We start from the raw sequence: 9,208 nt of genomic DNA on the forward strand, positions 1-9,208 counted from the left end.
ACGAATGGACAGGGCTCTCCAACCATCTCAGGATTTCGACTACATAACGCGTCAGTTGGACATAATTTGGAACTATATCCTTCAGGAGAACATCAAACAACCCTTTCAATCAGTACCAAGCCGAAGAACTGCTTGCATCATATGTGGACCAACGCGTTATTGACTTGCTCAGTTTGTGTTTTTCTCTCGAACAAATCATCCATATTTTCTGAAATTGTAATTATTTGTTTGTCTGTACATGTACGTCATATCTACCGATTTCTGTTCCTTGCGCATGATACCTTCGTGCTGCGTATCTTTTTTTCTTTTACAGTGTATTTTTTCTACGCTCAGTAGCACTTTTCTTTCGCGAAGTGTTACAACTTAAGTGTGCGTGTTTCGTAAGGTGACTATGATGTGTGTGTGTGTGTGTGTGTGCAGGAGGAAGCGTACTATTTTTCTTGCGTTGTTGACTGACTATGACAGAGACGAGGGAGAGCGCGACGGCTAATGATACCTTGAGTGGAATCAAGAGACTGGAGAGTTTAATTTCAAAGAATTTATTATGTATGAGTCTGCAATAAGCTCCAAACAAGGCTCGTATTTACATGAATTTGTAAACTAAACGATATCTCTCAAACACAGGTCTCACTGCATTTACCGACTCGGAATTTGAAAACCCTAGAATTTCGGGAAAGAACAACAGTTAATATTTTTTAAAGATGAGTTTGTGGAGACATCTATGAAATTAACAAGGCATCTCCCAAGCGATCTCACTTCTTGAATTCCAAGCAGTCACGAGATTCTTCAAGTGGTCCTGCCATTATTGTTGACTATTTTTTCTGGCTCTACATATTAGAGAACTCCGGAAATCACCGGAAGCTGAAGCATTGTTTTTTAATGTTAATTATACAGGGAGCCCGGTGAAACTTATGTACTTCGAAAAGTACTTTGACATAGATATGCACAAAAAAATAATGTGTGTACTTAGCCGTTAAGAGAGGAAAACGGATGCAGACATACGCAAACGAGACAAGTTTTCCCCTGTCTCTCACACTGCTACCAACGTCTACTCTGCGTACCCGTCAATTGCTGTGATAGACATGACATGAAAATAACAACGTCTCGTGAAACCACATTAAAGGGTCGTTCATGTTTAAAGGTTGCAGGTGGTTCACTTGCAATAACAAACGCATACTGAAGCAGCTACAATGCCACAACTGCTAGTATTTCAAATGGTTCATAAAAATGGTTCAAATGGTTCTGAGCACTATGGGATTTAACATCTGTAGTCATCAGTCCCCTAGAACTTAGAACTACTTAAACCTAACTAACCTAAGGACATCACACACATCCATGCCCAAGGCATGATTCGAAACTGCGACCGTAGCGGTCACGCGGTTCCAGACTGAAGCGCCTAGAACCGCACGGACACACCAGCCGGCTTGCAAGTCTTTGATGTTGTCAACAGTGTAAAACAGAACATCATAGTAACTAAGTCTTTGTGGGCCAAGCATACTGTGTGTAACGTTTTTATTTGCGTCATTTTGTGGCTTACTTTTGAGTAAGAACGAACGGAGCTAGCTTTTTGTTTATTTGCTGCCGTTACCACAAAATCTGAGGTAAGTCCCTAAATTTCAATTTCTTCATTTTAAATAGCTACGGTTTCCCTTTTTTGTAGTGTTGTATGGAACTGGGGACTTAGAAACGACGGAGAGGATCCGTCCCGCCATAGCCTTCAGTGGTTCACAACCGCACAGCAGGCTACAGGAGTCTACTCACCCCACCGCCGCCCCACACCGAACCCAGGCTTATTGTGCGGTTCGGCCCCTAGTGGATGCCCCCTCACCCCCTCCCGTGAACGTCTCACGCCAGACGAATGTAACCCCAATGTTTGCGTCATAGAGTATTTATGGTGTACGCGTACGTGGAGAAAGTGCGCAGCAATCGGCTACATACTGTAACTGAGGCGGAATAAGGGGAACCAGCCCGCATTCGCCGAGGCAGAAGGAAAATCGCTTTAACGACTTCCCTTACTTATTTGTTTTAGACTATGCCTCGAATAAGATTAGTGGATTGGAATGAGAATCAGAGAGCTAGAGAGGCAAAATTTTTTCGTACACGAAATAACAGCAATAATGTGGACGTTGATACTGATAATTCTATTGTTATTTTGAAGGTACATTCACATTGGCGCTGAACCTAATTCCATATAGTCGGCCGGAGTGGCCGAGCGGTTCTAGGCGCATCCGTTCGGAACCGCCCGACCGCTACGGTCCTGCCTCGGGCGTGGATGTGTGTGATGTCCTTAGGTTAGTTAGGTTTCAGTAGTTCTAAGTTGTAGGGGACTGATGGCGTCATAAGATAAGGTTCAAATGGCTCTGAGCACTATGGGACTTAACTTCTAAGGTCATCAGTCCCCTAGAACTTAGAACTAATTAAACCTAACTAACCTAAGGACATCACACACATCCATGCCCTAGGCAGGATTCGAACCTGCGACCGTAGCCGTCGCGCGGTTCCACACTGTAGTGCCTAGAACCGCTCGGCCACCTCGGCCGGCCATAGGTTAAGTCCCATAGTGCTCAGAACCATTTGAACCATTTTTTTCTGGTTCCATATAATTTTGAGAGTTATAACGAGTTTGATGAATAGACAGCGTAGATTTTGTAATGCAAAATATTTCGCATCTGAGGTTACTTTACGCAATACAATGGCATTCACATTGTATGTCACAAGGGAACAGTTAATCCGCCAGCCGTTAACACAAATTTTATTTCGTAATGCACTTTATTCAAGGGTTCACTTCAAATGATCGCACAGTTAAATGTAATTGCTAAATTTAAATTAGTTGTGAATCAAACATAAATCAAATAACTGTTTCAGTGCATATAATTGGTCGAATTTCGATCACAGGTGATGCTAGTTAAATATAAAAATCTGAACTCACGTAATGGAAGTAGATGTGTATTAAATGGTTCAAATGGCTCTGAGCACTATGGGACTTAACTTCTAAGGTCATCAGTCCCCTAGAACTTAGAACTACTTAAACCTAACTAACCTAAGGACATCACATACATCCATGCCCGAGGCAGGACTCGAACCTGCGACCGTAGCGATCACGCGGTTCCAGACTGTAGCGCCTAGAACCGCACGGCCACCCCGGCCAGCGGTTGTGTATTAGAATGAAGAACTTCTACTTCCTTAATACTAGAAAGAAAATTCCTATTAGAGCTCATCGACGGTTCCTCTGGCATTGATTTTAGCAATCTGCGTTGTATTAATGCGGGTACTACGTTGATAAGTTATCACAAAAAACGCAGCGTACGTTAAACGAGATATACAATAATTAAATGGTTCAAATGGCTCTGAGCACTATGAGACTTAACATCTATGGTCATCAGTCCCCTAGAACTTACAACTATTTAAACCTAACTAACCTAAGGACAGCACACAACACCCAGTCATCACGAGGCAGAGAAAATCCCTGACCCCACCGGGAATCGAACCCGGGCGTGGGAAGCGAGAACGCTACCGCACGACCACGAGCTGCGGACTACAATAATTATTTCCTCCTAAAATGCTGGTTACTTTTCTTCGCGAATAACCAATCACGGGCTGTAAATACCAGAAACAGAGAATTTACTACCTCAGTATACACCGTCATCGTAGCACTGACACATTTTTTTCTGCTGTCTCAAAGATCCACTGACTGTTAAATACGTCATTACATGTTAATGTAAAATCTACTTCCTAATAAGTGATCAGTAGTTGACTAAACATAATATCGTGAAAGAAAGCGAAGAGAGAAATTCAGCTTCCACAGAAATACATTTGGAAGCGCCTGAGATGAAACAGCGGTGGCAGGTGCAGGGAGGCGGCGGCAGCGCCAGGGCAGGGAGGCGGCGGAGGCAGCGGCGGCGGCGGGGGCGGAAGTGCGACTTGATGGGCCCCGGGGCCCGGCGCCGCGGTCGGCCCCTCGCGCCACCATTAACTCACTTATCGCCCCCAATTGCCCTGTTGTCGCGCCTAAGCGACACACGGAAAATTGTTGCTCAATCAAGTGTCGGGCGTCGCCGGTCCGCGAAACGCTTCATTCGATCGAGCTGCGACGCTCCAGCCAACCCGCACCCCACATCCCCCACCGTCACCCGTTGACCATTGTGGATGAAGATGTTATACTGAGGATGAACTCCGTCGATTCCACTTCATTCCCACGGGAAAGTTAATTATGAGAGTGCAGCCATTCATATTCTTCGTGTATGGCAGGTGGAAAGCCAATGTACCGCGAGCAACCCCCAGTACTCAGTAACATGTACAAAAGAAAATGTCCGTTTTTATACTTATCCGTTCGAAAATCTCTAGACATTTTTATTACTATTATTATTTGTTGATATTTCCTCAACATGGAGGTATTGTTCCTCCGACTTAACAATAACTCAGAAATTTTAACGTAGTAGCACACAAGTGTTTTACAGTGTCTCTTCAAGATGTTCCTCCGTGTATTTCAGTTTTGTGCAACCTCTTCTTTTCTTCAAGTCTTCACATTATCAACTGTACACTTTGGAGACAAGTCGTCATGGGTCCTTCTCTTTCACTCTCTTTTATTGTTTATGGCTTCGGGCATCAAAGATCATACAGCCAACAGTAGCTACAGAAGTACCATGTTAACGTAACTGCCTTTTCCACAGTAGAACAATTAAAAGAGTTCGATGTACAAACATAAGTTCTTAATGCAATATAAAAACACTAAAAGACGAACACCAGACAGACAGCAGTGGCTACAACAGTGTTAAGTTAACGTCAGTGCAATTTTCACTGTAGAACAATGATAAGATTGTGAAGTAAAAAGATAAGTTCGCTATATAAATTAAAAAAGGCAGTATTACAACCCAGTGTGCAAGCCGGGCCGGTTCGTGAGGAGGATGACATGCAGAGCAACTTATAATTAAAAGCTGGACAACAGCGTCGTTTACAAAGATAGGTTCACAATACAAATTAAAAACAGGAACAGACATCCATATTTTCGAACCGGGCTGGTTCCGCGGGAGGACAGGATCCACACAACTTATGGACCCAAACTGCATACCTCCGTCTTCGTCTCTTATCCTTCTTCCTTCAGTAACGAGCATGCATTTTGGTATTCTTTTTTCCTCCATTCTTACATGTCCAAATCACTAGAATTTGCTTCTTTCCAACGCATCATGTATTTTTTCCTTCACTACCATTTTCTTTAACAGTACATTTTTCCTTACTTCGTCTTCTTCTGATATTTATGCTGGTCTTCCCCAAAAGTCCAAAAGTCCATCTCTAATATTTCCAGCGTGTTAATGAGTTTCTGATTAGTCGCATAGGCTGTAAGTAGCCTGTTTGTATGTTGTCAGCGTTATAGAAATACAATGTCGCTGACAGCGCTTTGCGCCCTCAGCAAGAGATTCTGTGGTTGGACAGGCTAGCGGTTAGCGAGCACACAGTGAAGGTTTGGACATGATGTCTTAGTGGAGACTCAGTGTTGGTAGGACATGCATTGTAAAATGACGGTGGATGTAGTTGATAATGTTTGGGTAGTGGAATTATTGACAGCTATATGATTTTTGGAACTGGATGTCACATGAATAAGATAAAATCGTCTAAATACATTGTTTGCTCTTCAGTGCAAATCTTTCTTTTACTAACCATATGCCTCCTAGTAGTTAGAGTCTATAGTAGTTAGAATCTTTCTATTTAGCTAGCTGTAGTTGCTGCTTGCTGTAAGTGCTGTAGTTCGTGTTATGAAGATTTTCTGTGAGGTAAGTGACTATTGAAAGAGTATGGGTTATTGTTAGGATTTCTTGCAATTCAGGGTCGTTCTTATGTGTTAATTATTTGAAGCCATGTTGTCACTGTATAATAATTGGATAGTGTTGGGCTTGTGTACTGTGGGTAATAACTGAATAGGTTAAGATTGAGTTGTCTTTGTCAGGGAAAATTCTGTAGGTCAGTGTTGAAATGATAAAAATAAGTAAAGATACATTATTTTCACTCAGTAGTTTCAGTTACACTCAGTAGTTACAAGGCCTCTGCCCCATACAAGACTATGCTCTCTAATATCGACTTGAATGTCTTTGCGCTCTATCAATAGTTTTGTTTTGAGCATCTCAGTGACGAACCAGCCATTATTAATTGTTTTATTAAATTCGTCATCTGATTTTATGTCTTTTTATAAAGTGGCTCACAGGTAGCAAAAATTATTGATACTTCCTTTTTCCCCACATCGTAATATTCCCCAATACTAAATACACTACATCTACAGGGTGTTACAAAAAGGTACGGCCAAACTTTCAGGAAACATTCCTCACACACAAAGAAAGATAATATGTTAGGTGGACATCTGTCCGGAAATGCTTACTTTCCATGTTAGAGCTCATTTTATTACTTCTCTTCAAACCACATTAATCATGGAATGGAAACACACGGCAGCATAACGTACCAGCGTGACTTCAAACACTTTGTTACAGGAAATGTTCAAAATGTCCTCCGTTAGCGAGGATACATGCATCCACCCTCCGTCACATGAAATCCCTGATGCACTGATGCAGCCCTGGGGAATGGCGTATTGTATCGCAGCCGTCCACAATACGAGCACGAAGAGTCACTACATTTGGTACCGCGGTTGCGTAGACAAGAGCTTTCAAATGCCCCCATAAATGAAAGTCAAGAGGGTTGACGTCAGGAGAGCGTGGAGGCCATGGAATTGGTCCGTCTCTACCAATTCATCGGTCACCGAATCTGTTGTTGAGAAGCGTACGAACACTTCGACTGAAATGTGCAGGAGCTCCATTGTGCATGAACCACATGTTGTGTCGTACTTGTAAGGGCACATGTTCTAGCAGCACAGGTAGAGTATCCCGTATGAAATCATGATAACGTGTTCCATTGAGCGTAGGTGGAAGAACATGGGGCCCAATCAAGACATCACCAACAATGCCTGCAAAAAAGTTCTCAGAAAATCTGTGTTGATCACGTGATTGCACAATTTCGTGCGGATTCTCATCAGCCCACACATGTTGATTGTGAAAATTTACAATTTGATCACGTTGGAATGAAGCCTCATCCATAAAGAGAACATTTGCACTAAAATGAGGTTTGACACATTGTTAGATGAACCATTCGCAGAAGTGTACCCGTGGAGGCCAATCAGCTGCTGATAGTGCCTGCGCCGGCCGCGGTGGTCTAACGGTTCTAGGCGCTCAGTCCGGAGCCGCGCGACTGCTACGGTCGCAGGTTCGAATCCTGCCTCGGGCATGGATGTGTGTGATGTCCTTAGGTTAGTTAGGTTCAAGTAGTTCTAAGTTCTAGGGGACTGATGACCACAGATGTTAAGTCCCATAGTGCTCAGAGCCATTTGAACCATTTTGATAGTGCCTGCACACTCTGTACATGGTACGGAAACAGCTGGTTCTCCCGTAGCACTCTCCATACAGTGACGTGGTCAACGTTACCTTGTACAGCAGCAACTTCTCTGACGCTGACATTAGGGTTATCGTCAATTGCACGAAGAATTGCCTCGTCCATTGCGTGTGTCCTCGTCGTTCTAGGTCTTTCGCAGTCACGATTCATAGGCTGGAATGTTCCGTCCTCCCTAAGACGCCTATCAATTGCTTCGAACGTCTTCCTGTCGGGACACCTTCGTTCTGGAAATCTGTCTCGATACAAACGTACCGCGCCACTGCTATTGCCCCATGCTAATCCATACATCAAATGGGCATCTGCCAACTCCGCATTTGTAAACATTGCACTGACTGCAAAACCACGTTCGTGATGAACACTAACCTGTTAATGCTACGTACTGATGTGCTCGATGCTAGCACTGTAGAGCAATGAGTCGCATGTTAACACAAGCACCGAAGTCAACATTACCTTCATTCAATTGGGTCAACTGGCGATGAATCGAGGAAGTACATACTGACGAAACTGAAATGAGCTCTAACATGGAAATTAAGCGCTTCCGAACACATGTCCACATAACTTCTTTTCTTTATTTGTGTGTGAGGAATATTTCCTGAAAGTTTGGCCGTACCTTTTTGTAACACCGTGTATACAAACACCTATACTCCGTAAGCGACATAGGAAGGAAAGAGGTTAGGCTTTAACGTCCCGTTGACATCGAGGTCATTAGAACCGGAGCGCAAGTTCGGATTGCATCAAGGATAGGGAAGGTAACCGGCTGTGTCCTTTCAAAGGATCCAACCCTGCATTTGTCTGGAGCCATTTAGGGAAATCATGGAAAACCTAAATCTGGATGGATGACGCTGGTTTGAACCCTCGTCCTCCCGAATGCGAATCCAATGTGCTGGCCACTACGCCACCTCGTTCGGTGCCACCTTATGATGTGCGGCGGATGGAACTGCTAGTAGACTATCATTTCTCCTCTTTCCTGATTGATTCGCAATTGATGCATTGTAAGAACAACAGACTAAACTCTTCGTTATAAGTTTTAATGTCCCTGATTTTCTCGATTTGGTCTTTTCGCGAGGCGTTCATGGAAAGAAGTAACACATTCCAGGCTAAGCCATGTCTCCGCAGTATCCTTTCTTTCAGGAGTGCTAGTTCTGCAAGTTTCGCAGGAGAGCTTCTGTAAAGTTTGGAAGGTAGGAGACGAGATACTGGTAGAAGTAAATCTGTGAGGACCGGGCGTGAGTCGTGCTTCGGTAGCTCAGATGGTAGAGCACTTGCCCCCGAAAGGCAAAGGTCCCGAGTTCGAGTCTCGGTCGGTGCACACAGTTTTAATCTGCCAGGAAGTTTCAAGTAATACATTGCTGGACTCTTCCTCGAGCGTACGCTCTTTGAATTTCAAAACTCTCCGTGGTACCCAACGCTTTTCTTGTAGCATCTGCGACTGAAGTTGGTTGAGGTTGTAGAGCATGTTCGTTAGCTCTAGTATCCCATGACGACCCGTGTCGCTCTTCGTTGAGTTCACTCTCTTTCTTTCCCTCTCTCCCTCACTCTGGCACTCCTTCTCTCTTTCATTTATCATATCTGGTAAGTGGCCCTCACTGGAGAACAATACACAAGAAAATGATACGATACTCGGTAAGTTCGTATATTGTTCAGTAAACAACAGGGCGGAACTCTGTCGAATGCCTCCCGGAAGTCAATGAACATGGCATCAACCACTGCGCCTTTGTCAATCTTGCTCTTCGTTTCATAGACGAACAGAGTGAGTTGCGTTTCACAAGATCTCCATTTA

General features: G+C 43.7%; 1 non-coding gene across 1 annotated transcript; it reads left to right on the forward strand.

Moving 5' to 3' along the window:
- The first annotated feature begins 8,663 nt into the window (after positions 1-8,663).
- Trnas-cga (transfer RNA serine (anticodon CGA)) lies at positions 8,664-8,737 on the forward strand. Its single transcript has one exon. It is a non-coding gene; the product is annotated as a tRNA-Ser (tRNA).
- The last annotated feature ends 471 nt before the right edge of the window (positions 8,738-9,208 follow it).

Source organism: Schistocerca cancellata, chromosome 1 (assembly GCF_023864275.1).
Source record: "Schistocerca cancellata isolate TAMUIC-IGC-003103 chromosome 1, iqSchCanc2.1, whole genome shotgun sequence".
NCBI lineage: Eukaryota > Metazoa > Arthropoda > Insecta > Orthoptera > Acrididae > Schistocerca > Schistocerca cancellata.